We start from the raw sequence: 10,850 nt of genomic DNA on the forward strand, positions 1-10,850 counted from the left end.
CTTCTGGACTTCTGCATTGGCTTCCGCTTTAAATCATGATACTTCCCGCCTGCATTTAACACACAGACATGAGATTAATATCAATCCTCTCATCTCACTCTCAGAAAGAAAATGAATAAAGACATTTCCCAAAATGTTGAGCTATTCCTTTAAAGTTGTAAAACAACCCATATTCCTTGCAGTGGCACACATTGTAGGTTGGAAAGCATTACATGATGCCAGGGTTAACAGAGGTGCATGTATAAATAGGGATGTGAGTACATTTGCACTCACAATCCGTGAGTGCAAATGAGATTCATGGGCATGGATGTAGGGGAGCCATGCGCGCAAGTTAAACAGCTGTGCATTATTTTTGCAAGTGCTCACACAGAAAACCATACTTTGACCATGTGCAGAATCTGAAGGAGCATGTGACTATTATCCCCAAGCACACAGCTACTATCATTGCTCTCCTTCTCGCAAAACTTTCACCTGCTTGCTCACGAACGTTTTTTCTTTTTAGCAGGAAGTGGGCGGAGCCAGTCACCACTGTATCCCTAAATAAGATTGGTTACAGTCTTCATCTTTTATTATTGGCTGTTGTCTTTGTATCAGTGCAAGTAAACAAGAAAGGACAAAGAAACAATGTACCCTGTCACTACACGATCTGAGTCAACTGTGGATGTGAGTTGCACATGTGTGAGTTGGTCCGCCATCTTGGACAGCTAGGTAAGGCAACATCACTTGGACAAACCACATAGACTAGTTTTATATGAAAAGTGCCCTGAGATAACTTCTGTGGTGATTTGGTGCTATATAAATAAAATTGACTTGATTATATGCAAAATCTTACACAGAGCAATGTGCTTAAATGTGCCTGTTTCTTCCATCATAAACATTAATGATAATTTAGCACTGGTAATTTGGTTTTTAACTTAGATCCTATAGTTATTTTTATATTGTTTATTTTGGTAAAATAAAAAATAAAAAGTGTTGGCAAAGATATTGAATGCAAACCTCACTAAATTCTGGCAGTTAACCGCTGTGAAGTCCGTTTCTAGAGACCTAAATTCAAGACTCGATGTGGGGGCATCCCTCACAAAATAGACTATTGACTATTGATTAACACTTAAATGGGGGGGGGGGGGCAGAATAACAACAATCATAACAATAACAATAACAGCAGCAATAGCCGGGGAAGGACACCAACAGGACTTCGAAGGACCGCGAAGGCTCGGCCTGCAACCCAGGGTTTCCTGATCATATCAGTTGTGATGCCCCTGCAGAAGTCCATGTTATCTGCTGCTAGTACACTCTGCCTTGCTTCCAGCAGCTGTAAACACAATTAGTACAGACAATGGTGCTGCTCAATGCACTGCGAGTTGACACATTACATCTAGTAATGTAACTGAAAAATAATGTCACACTGGTCAACAATAAATCTTACCCTCTTCCTTCTCTGTGGACTCTGGGCTAAACTCTTCATGGCTAACGCTTGAGCTGCAAGCTTTAGTTGGCTGTACTGGAGGTTCCTGTGTATCTCATAGTAGGTCTTACAGGCAGCTGGAAAACAATTTAATGACTTTGTTATAAATAAAAAACAGAAACAGCCTAGCTAATTCACCGTAAAAAAATACACAGCAAAAAAGTGACTTACATAGAATGACATCATTATTCACACTGTGCAAATCCACGCAGCTAGAAATAAGAAGAAATAATAAGCTCAGTCTGTGAAAACAAAATGTATACAGATTAGAGAACATATATATTTATAAAGCTGAATGCATGTAGCCTATTTTTTACTTTTACCCTTTGTTGGGGGTTTGGACTCCTGAAACTGGCTTATTGGATGATTGACCACTACAGGGCTTTGGTCAGAGAGCACAGAGTCATAAGTTTAGTTTAAGGCCTTTACTTGCAGAGTGGTAGTAATAAAAGAACTACAAACAATACAACATAGTGTTACATATCTGTAGTTTCTGAAATAAAGCACAGAGAAACAAATGCATGAATATCTGTGAGTTGTTACTGATAGCCAGCATTAACTCAAAGCATTTGACTGTGAAATGGGATCTGCATCCTCTCTGGGAGAATACTGAATATCAGTTGTTGCAGTAATCACTCTTACTGAAACCATGTTAACTGTGTGTTCACAGTAATACAGGGCAAGCTAGCTAGGCTAGCCAGTTAGCTTAGCACCTAGCAAGGCTAGCTTTCCAAAGAGGCTAATTACTGAAATGAGTCTTTACCAACATTACAGCGGCACAATAGACACACGTTCATGGATAGGACAACACAATTTTGTTCTACCAAATAAAAACCATCATATAGGCTTTAATTATTCATTTAACTTGTTTTATTTTCAGTACAAACATTGTGTGTGTGTGTGTGTGCGTGTGTGTGTGTTTATATCAATATATTGGGGGGTACATTTTGAGCATTATTGAATATGCTCATATAGGTCACATAGAGGCACCAGAGGCATCATGACACTGTTCCATAGCCAGTTAAAAGTTCCTTATAGTAACTTTAAGCTTAAGAGGTGTTTCCTGAAACCATCATAACTGAGAAGCTCTTAGAAATGATTGTAGATTAATGAGTTCCTCCTACCCATTCAAGTTTTTGTTTATATTTTTACAAAAATTGATCTGCTTAACATTGTCATCATTGTCCTCCTCTCCCTCATCTCTCTTAACATACTCATCTCTTCAGGCTGAAACGTTTCCTGATATATAGTATTGTATATTTTCAGTGTCTTTTTTATTTGTGGTGTGTATGCTGTTTTCCACACTCCTCCATACAGCAAGTATAATACAGAAATGATGACAGAATGACACTTTCATGAAATTTATAGAACCTCCTTCATTTAAGTTTTAATCTGATCTTCAGAGTAATGTCTGCCTCGAGCAGCAGCCAACTCAATCAAAGTTTACTTTTTCAAACGGGCTTCCACCAAGGAACATGAATTATAGAAACTGCTCTTAATGGTTAACTTGCTCTTGAGTACTGCTTTGGGAAACACGTGTAGAAATTTAAGAGCGTTCATAGAAGCTATAGCTGTTAGAAAACACTCTCAACCTCTAAAATTGATTGTTGTCAGGGAACGAGGCCCTGGCAAAGAGGGCAACTACCTCAAGGCCCCAGACCGCCAGGGACCCCAAAGGCCCAAGAGATACCATGTGTCAATTAATTTGATTAATTGATGAATAATAACTGAAATTAAAGGGCCTTATGGCGACTTCTGCATTTGCACCTAACCTTGAGGTCATGTCTCGTAAAGAGGTACTGTGTCAGAGTCTATTTTTAAAACATTTAATATTTCAGTTGATATGACATTTACATGGTGTATTTTATTTTAGTATTTTTATTCTTTTAGTCAACTTATAATCAAACTAAGATGGGGTACAGGTTGATTTCTGGGTAAACAGAGCCCTTGTGTTCCTTGTGGCCTCTAATTCAGCCATGTGTATGCATGCGTGAGATTTATTGCAGAGCACGGGGAAGTTACGCTGCAAGGTATGGAAGTATGGGCTGGTAGCTGAGAGCCAGGAGCTGGAGCTGGAGCTGTAGCTGATGCAGGGGCAGATAGGGGCCAAGGAAGGAGGTCCAAAGTGAAATCCAGGGAGACTGAGTTGTGCAGGGCTTAAGGCAGAACAGCAGGACTTGACCAGACGAGGGGCAGGAAACAGGGGCCGGAGGCAGAGCAGGCGAGACTGCAGGGGAGAGGAGACAAGAGTCAGAAAGCAGGCTGAACCAAAAACTACAATTTCCCAAGAATCAAAGAGGCTCAAAATGTAGCAGCACTAACTGGTAACAGAGACTATGATCTGGTTGGGTGGAAGTGGCAGAGCTGAGTATATGAAGAGGCTTGATTACGAAGATCAGGTGCAGCTGGTGTGGCTCAGGGAGAATGAGGGAGAGAGCCACTCAGGGACTGGCAACAGATTAGAGAGGCACTGAATTGGAGGTAGAGGGTGTGGCAGATGATGTCCCAGGTGCAGATGTAACAATGCGTATATACATTAAATTTACAATTTTGTAATCTGTTTTACAGATTCATAATCATTTTTCTTCAAACATTATGCCATGACTAAAAATGAAAGTAATATGGAAATATGGTAAAGATAAGTTCCTGTTTCATGTCTAGATTAGCTAACATGTTTGATTTCTGTTGCTGTCTGAATGTCTTTTCAACCACACACACACACACACACACACACGCAGAGGGAGACATGGACCCCAGTGCTGCTGTTTCACAATGACTTGGCTTCGCTTCCCAGGCGGTGCCATGGGTACCTGTGTGTGTGTGTGTGTGTGTGTGTGTGTGTGTGTGTGTGTGTGTTTATTTGTACGCAATGTTTGCAGTGGGAGTCCGAGCCTCTGTGTGCTGTAAATGTCACCCGTCATCAGGCGTTTGTGCAGCGTATGCCCTTGTACGAAGGGGAAAGTGCAGATGTTGCAGATCCCAGCCTTTGATTTAGACACGAAAGGCAGGCCGGCAGCATACGCACTGAGGCATGAAGGTAAATTCCCATAATTCACAGTTGAAAGGTTAGCCAGTGGTGCGCTTTGCTCCTCCCTCATGTTAGTTGCTAACAAATGTCACCTGATTGAAATAAGCACAGTTATACATTGTGTGTGTGTGTGTGTGTGTGTTTGCTGGTACAGCTCCTCTAAAACTGATATACTGTGTTTTGTCAGAGGATCCCATACAGTGTAAATCTGCAGTGTTGGTCTGCATCAGCACAGATGTCGTTCTATGGCAGCTTCAGTCAGGCAGTTCATGAGTACCACAAGGGCAACAGCTTCAGTGATATGTGTTCTCCACAGATATGATTTCAACTGAACAACATGCCCCATCAAAGACCACTGATCTGAAGGCGAGTGGATTTACATTAGGTCATTACCGGTCTGTATTCTCACATGTATCCACACATCATTAGAAAAATATAGTAAGATGAATAAGTTATACTGATAGCAATGCTGAAAACTATACTTCAGAATCACCTTTGGAGTTAGTCAGCAAGCTTACTGGTAATAGAGTAAGCATAATTGTTAAAGATCCCATCCAGACATGTATAAAGACATATACAAATACTCTGCTCAGAACAATAATGTGTGTCTGACATGGTTTCCCCCCCCAAAAAAGTAGAATTACCACTGTAAAATCCTTAAAATGACATCTACTCCTTCTCCCTCATTAAAAATTCCAGAATCTATAAATATGCAAATATGTATATTTCATTATAGAAGTTGGTAACACTTTACAGTAAAGGTACATTAATTAACATTACTTAATGCAGTAATAAGCATTAACTAAAAGTTAATTAACAGTAAACTGATGTGTCTAGTAATCATTTACTAATGGTGTTCATGTTAACCAAGGGGTTAACTTATACATTATTAATAGTTTATAAAGATTCTATTAACATTAAGGTAATAATATAACACACATTAACTAATATATAATAATATAATAATAAGCATTAAGTAACTGTTAACAAATGTGTCGTTAATTTACATGTTCATTAAGATACCAACTAGTATTAGTAAATGGTTGATAAAGATGTTAACATGTTTGTCATGATGTTCACAGCTAAGCCATTTCATTAAGAGAAAACTAATTTTATAAAGGTTTATTTAAGGGTAATGACTGTCCACTTACTTGTCCATTCTCCAAATAATGACTTATTTTTAGTAAAGGTTGAGATCAGTAGACACACTCCATGGTCTTCATGTAGAGGTTTGCTTGTTTCATAGGAATGAACAGGGCCTTGCCTCCAACGCTACATCCAGATTACAGATTTAGTACCAGATTCCACCAATCAAGAGAGAAAGGGAAACATGTGAAACTGCAGTCTATCAGTCTTGTTTCTTGGAAGGTTTAGAACTGTTTTGTCACATATGCCAAGGGATTGCATTGGTGTTTTTTTCTTACTCTGGAATCTTGCCTAGTTAATAGCGTAGCGTCTTGCTAGCATAAGAGAATATGAGCAATTCAGTTAATTTGTGTGAAATTCTGCTTAAACCAGAGTATTTTGAACAGTATTTTGAACAGTTCTACAAAGTATTTTGATGTATACAGTGTGTCCAAATGAATTTTTATTGGTTGTATTCATGATAATATGTTGAATGTAGTTATGCTAGTCTAAAATCTGCAAAAGTTATTGTGTTTTGTCAGATCCTGTTGAAAGGGATTATAATTTTATGTTATATGAGAAATGTGGGAAATGTATTTCATTTGTATTAGCAATGCCTTGCTTTACTGATACTAGATGAAGTTAAATTTGGTGGAACACTATGAAATTATAAGAAAAATCCCTTAACAATAGTGTTGTAAAATTGAGTTTTGAGGAAGTGGATGTGATCTCATTTGAAAGTAGACTATGTGATGATTCATCTGATTTATTCTATAGTGTAAGTGCAGATTGGTATTTTGATGACCCTGGAGTTGTAGCTTGGAGTTAACTCTTTGCTGGAACATGATGACAAGCAAGTTCCAGTGGTGAAAGATTCTGAGGGAAACATGGAAGTGGTGTGGCCAGCTGCTAATGTGGCCAATTCATCCTACCCAGAAAAGGAGACATTTCAGGAAAAAAAAGAGACACTAAGGATATTTTATTTTTATTTTTTTTATTTTTGGTTACAACAGTTCTTTTCATTGTGGATTTTTTTTTTCAAACACACTGTAATAAACCTGCTAACTGTTTCGTTAACCACTTAACCTTTTCATATTTACTCTTCAGAGCCTAGGTTAACAAAGTAGCATCATAGCCTAAGTTGAACCCATTTTCTATTAAGTGTATGGTTGTTACATATTTACATGGTAACAACAATTTAAGCTTTGTGTTGGTACATATTGTTAGATTGTATTATCACTTTTATGATCTTTACATCACAAGCAGACTTTTGTAGTATAATGTAACTACCATGTCATTAAGTGTTACTTTCTTTGACAGTTCTCTTGTGTCAGCGTACTTATTCAATAAAATGTCATGTTTTATTTAGTAACACTATGGAACGTATTGTACAAGTTTGTCTATATTGCATGGGAAAGGAAACCATCCATTTTGATGAAAGGATGTGCAAAGGACTTTGTTATATCATGGGATTAAACATTGTTTTCTTTTACAGTACAGTTTCAGTTAATTTACTCTGTAAATTGTAATGTCTTACTTAATAATGTTGCAGAACATACTGTTTATGGTAAAATACATGGTCCCCATTTTTAGAGGTCACCTCCACTCAAAAGCATGTCTTTCATGTTTAACTCCTCTTGGAGGCTCTTCAATTTTAGTTGAAAATTTAATTTTTGAAGTAATGTGTAAGTTGCATGTCTGTGAAAAAAAAAAAAAAATGTTGTTATTTTCAAAGAACAGTGAACTTGTTAAAGGACCAGTGTGTAGGATTTAGGATTTAGTGGCATTTAGCGGTGAGGTTGCAGATTACAACCAACTGAATATCCCCCCCTCCCCTTCCAAGCATGTAGGAGAACCTACGGTGGCTACGAAACTCATGAAAAACACAAAAGGCCCTCTCTAGAGCCAGTGTTTGGTTTGTCTGTTCTGGGCTACTGTAGAGACATGGTGGTGCAACATGGTGGACGCCGTGGAAGAGGATGTACTCCCTGTGTAGATATAAAGGGCTCATTCTAAAGTAACGAAAATACAACAATTCTTATTTTCAGGCGATTATACACTAATTAAAACATACTTATGATACATAGTTATTATAACATATAATAAAAACATATAACATTTAACAACATGTAACATATAACAACTTATCAAACATACTCATTATATTCCATTTCTGCCAGTATTTCTGCCAATAAATCCCCCTAAATCCTACACACTGGTCCTTTAAATCACTTTTTTGTTATTCCCTTCAAAGAATACTAAAATTGTTAAATTTTCTAAATACAATTGCATTTTCTTTTTTCTTTCATGTAGCATAAAGATATTCACCATCATTATGCATTTATGAAGTGTTACTTCAGGAATACATGTTTTCAGCTTACAATAAGACTCACAAAGAGCATTCATTAATGGCCAATTATGGTTAAGTAATGCTTATACATTATAACATGCACGATAGGTTAGGCTATAAGTTAAGGAACCTCTACATGAAGATAAAGGAACAAGCAAACCTCTACATGAAGACCATAGAATGTGTCCCCTGATCTCAACCTTAACCAAAAATAAGTCATAAGTTGGATGATGGACAAGAAAGTGGACAATGATTACCCTTATATAAACATTTATAAAAAACAGTTTTCTCTTAATGAAATGGCTTAGCTGTGAATGTCATGACATACACGTTAATTAACATCTTTATCAACCATTTACTAATATTAGTTAGTGCATTAATTAACATGTAAACCCTTAATAAATGTTAACAAGACATTTGTTGACAGTTACTTAATTCTTATTGTATTAATTAACTATTAGTTAATGCTTATTACGCTATTAACTAATGTTAATAGCATCTTTATAAACCATTGAATAATGGATAAATTAATAACTTAGTTAACATGAATACCATTAGTAAATGATTACTAGACATACCAGTTAACTGTTCATTAATGGTTAGTTAATGCTTATTACTGCATTAACTAATGTTAATTAATGTACCCTTATTGTAAAGTGTTACCTGGAAGTTTAACTGCTGGAGATGAGAAGAGGAGAAGACGTCTAGTTCACTGAAAAGTCCATTCTCAGTGTATGTGCACTGGAGGCTTCAAGTTTCCACATCACACTTGTGTAAATTGAATATTAGACCAGGATTGGCTTCCAAACTAGTTGTGATGTCACAAATCATGCTCATGGGCCCACCCCTTAAAATCAATTTTTCAATGAACACAGAGAAACTTTCTAATTTCAGCAGATGAATGTGAAAACATCGATCCAACTCTGCACATACATCATTCTGCACAGTGAAGCTCAAACAACCAAAGGTAGGAACAAGAGGAAAAACTTTTTTTTGAGCGGAGGAGGACGTGAAACATTATGGATAGGTGCAAGGCATTTGGAAAACTCCCGTAAGTGTGGTTACATCAGTAACCAGGTTATTCAGTGAAACCAGGTTACGCAGGTAATCAGAGAACACTTACATGCACTGTAGTGACCTAGTTACTCTAAATCTGCGTATACATGCAGCAGGTCAGTAAAGTCTTTTATGCACATCAATAATTTCAAAAAGCCAATTAGAAACCTGTTTTATGCACATAAACGGCAGAGAAAGCCAATGACTGAAAATTCAGTGTATCAGTATTCCACATATAAAATTGTATTGTATTTTAAAAGTATGTTTTAACTAGTGTATGATCACCTGAAAATAAGAATCGTTATGTTTTAGTTACCTTAGAATGAGCCCTTTGTATCTACATAGAGAGCAGGTCCCCCTCCATGGAGCCTGCCACTTACACCGCCATGTTTCTACAGTAGCCAAGAACAAACAAACCAAACACTGGCCCTAGAGAGGTCTTTTTGTGTTTTTCACAAGTTCGCGGCCACCACAGGTTCTCCTACATGAAGAGGAGAGGGAGGGAAGAGGTATTCATTTGGTTGCAATCTGCAACTTCACCGCTAGATGCCACTAAATCCTACACACTGCCCCTTTAAATCAGATTTCTGGAGTCCTTGAAACTGTATAAAATGGTGTTTTACTAAATCTTCTAACATCTACTTTTTTTTGTATCCATCAGTGGTCCCCATCTTTATCAACTGTTGTGGTATTGCACTGCATATCCCAGAGATCATGTGAAAATCATATATAACCAGAGCAGTCACATTGTTTTCCAGCCCTGGTATCTGTCACTGCTCACTTAATTTATGCAAAACTGCAGGCAAAAAAAGCAGAAATGCACAAACTCAATAGCCAATTCATCTTGTTTAAATGTGTTTGAAGAGCAACTTACTAGAATCTGAAAATCCTGTTTTTGCTGATCTCCAGTGGTTTAGCCTGGCTGCTGAGGTGAACTCAAGTCAGTACACTGTGACATCACCTGATATTAAAAGGCAATTTCCTGTATTTTTCAACCTGGGTCTTATTCCCATCATTGTGTACATTCTGACTATGGGTCATGCTGACTTTGCACTCATCACCATTGTTGTTTAGGTTCAGGAAACGTGGATTCCAGCAATATAAATAAAGCAAAGCAAGCAGTGTGAGCTTCCTAAAGCTTTAAACTTCAATTTTACATAAATCTTTTCAAACAATTGTCTCTGAATCTGACCAAAAAGAAATAGAAATTAGCCTCCTGGATTAGCTGTTGTAGCTAGCTGTATTGGTGTGTTTACTTCTTGTTATACAGTAAAAGTCAGTTAGACAGCACCATGTAAAGTTTGCTAACATTAGCCACCATAAGCTACTGGTCATACCAGACCAAGTAAGGCTGTAGTAGCAAAAGTGTGTGTAGTAAATTAGGTAATGGTGTGTTTTATTGCTTGTGTTCTTACTTGTATTCAACTTTATTTGTAAGAAGACACATGTACTTTAGAAACTTTAGAAACCCTTTAGAAAACTGTGGGTCACATCACATATGCTACAGCCATGTTTGTCAGCCCATATGGCTTATAACAACAACACTATATTATACTATACCACTATATACTACTACACTATATATACAGTATGCGATATACTGTATGCTCTATGGGCTCTTATAAATAAAGGCAAAACATGGCTTTATTTATAAGAAAATGTCACTGATGATTAGTTGAGTTCTCACAGAGGAATATGCACATAGACAGGAACGGTTTTCCAATTCTGCTCCTTTTATTTCTCCTACTCGCCCCCTCCCTTTCTCTCCTGGAGTTAAATGAATATCCCCCCCACACAATTGAAAATACAGCATAAATTTTACATGA

General features: G+C 37.3%; 1 long non-coding RNA gene across 2 annotated transcripts; it reads left to right on the top strand.

Moving 5' to 3' along the window:
• The first annotated feature begins 233 nt into the window (after positions 1-233).
• Positions 234-5,365, top strand: LOC121899570. 2 transcript variants are annotated; one of them, XR_006096755.1, is made up of 3 exons: positions 234-708; positions 4,345-4,502; positions 4,681-5,365. It is a non-coding gene; the product is annotated as an uncharacterized LOC121899570 (long non-coding RNA). The 2 variants fall into 2 exon arrangements; XR_006096756.1 differs by having other exon boundaries at positions 4,810-5,365.
• Positions 5,366-10,850: the final 5,485 nt, after the last annotated feature.

This window comes from Thunnus maccoyii, chromosome 6 (assembly GCF_910596095.1).
Source record: "Thunnus maccoyii chromosome 6, fThuMac1.1, whole genome shotgun sequence".
Classification (NCBI taxonomy): Eukaryota; Metazoa; Chordata; class Actinopteri; order Scombriformes; family Scombridae; genus Thunnus; species Thunnus maccoyii.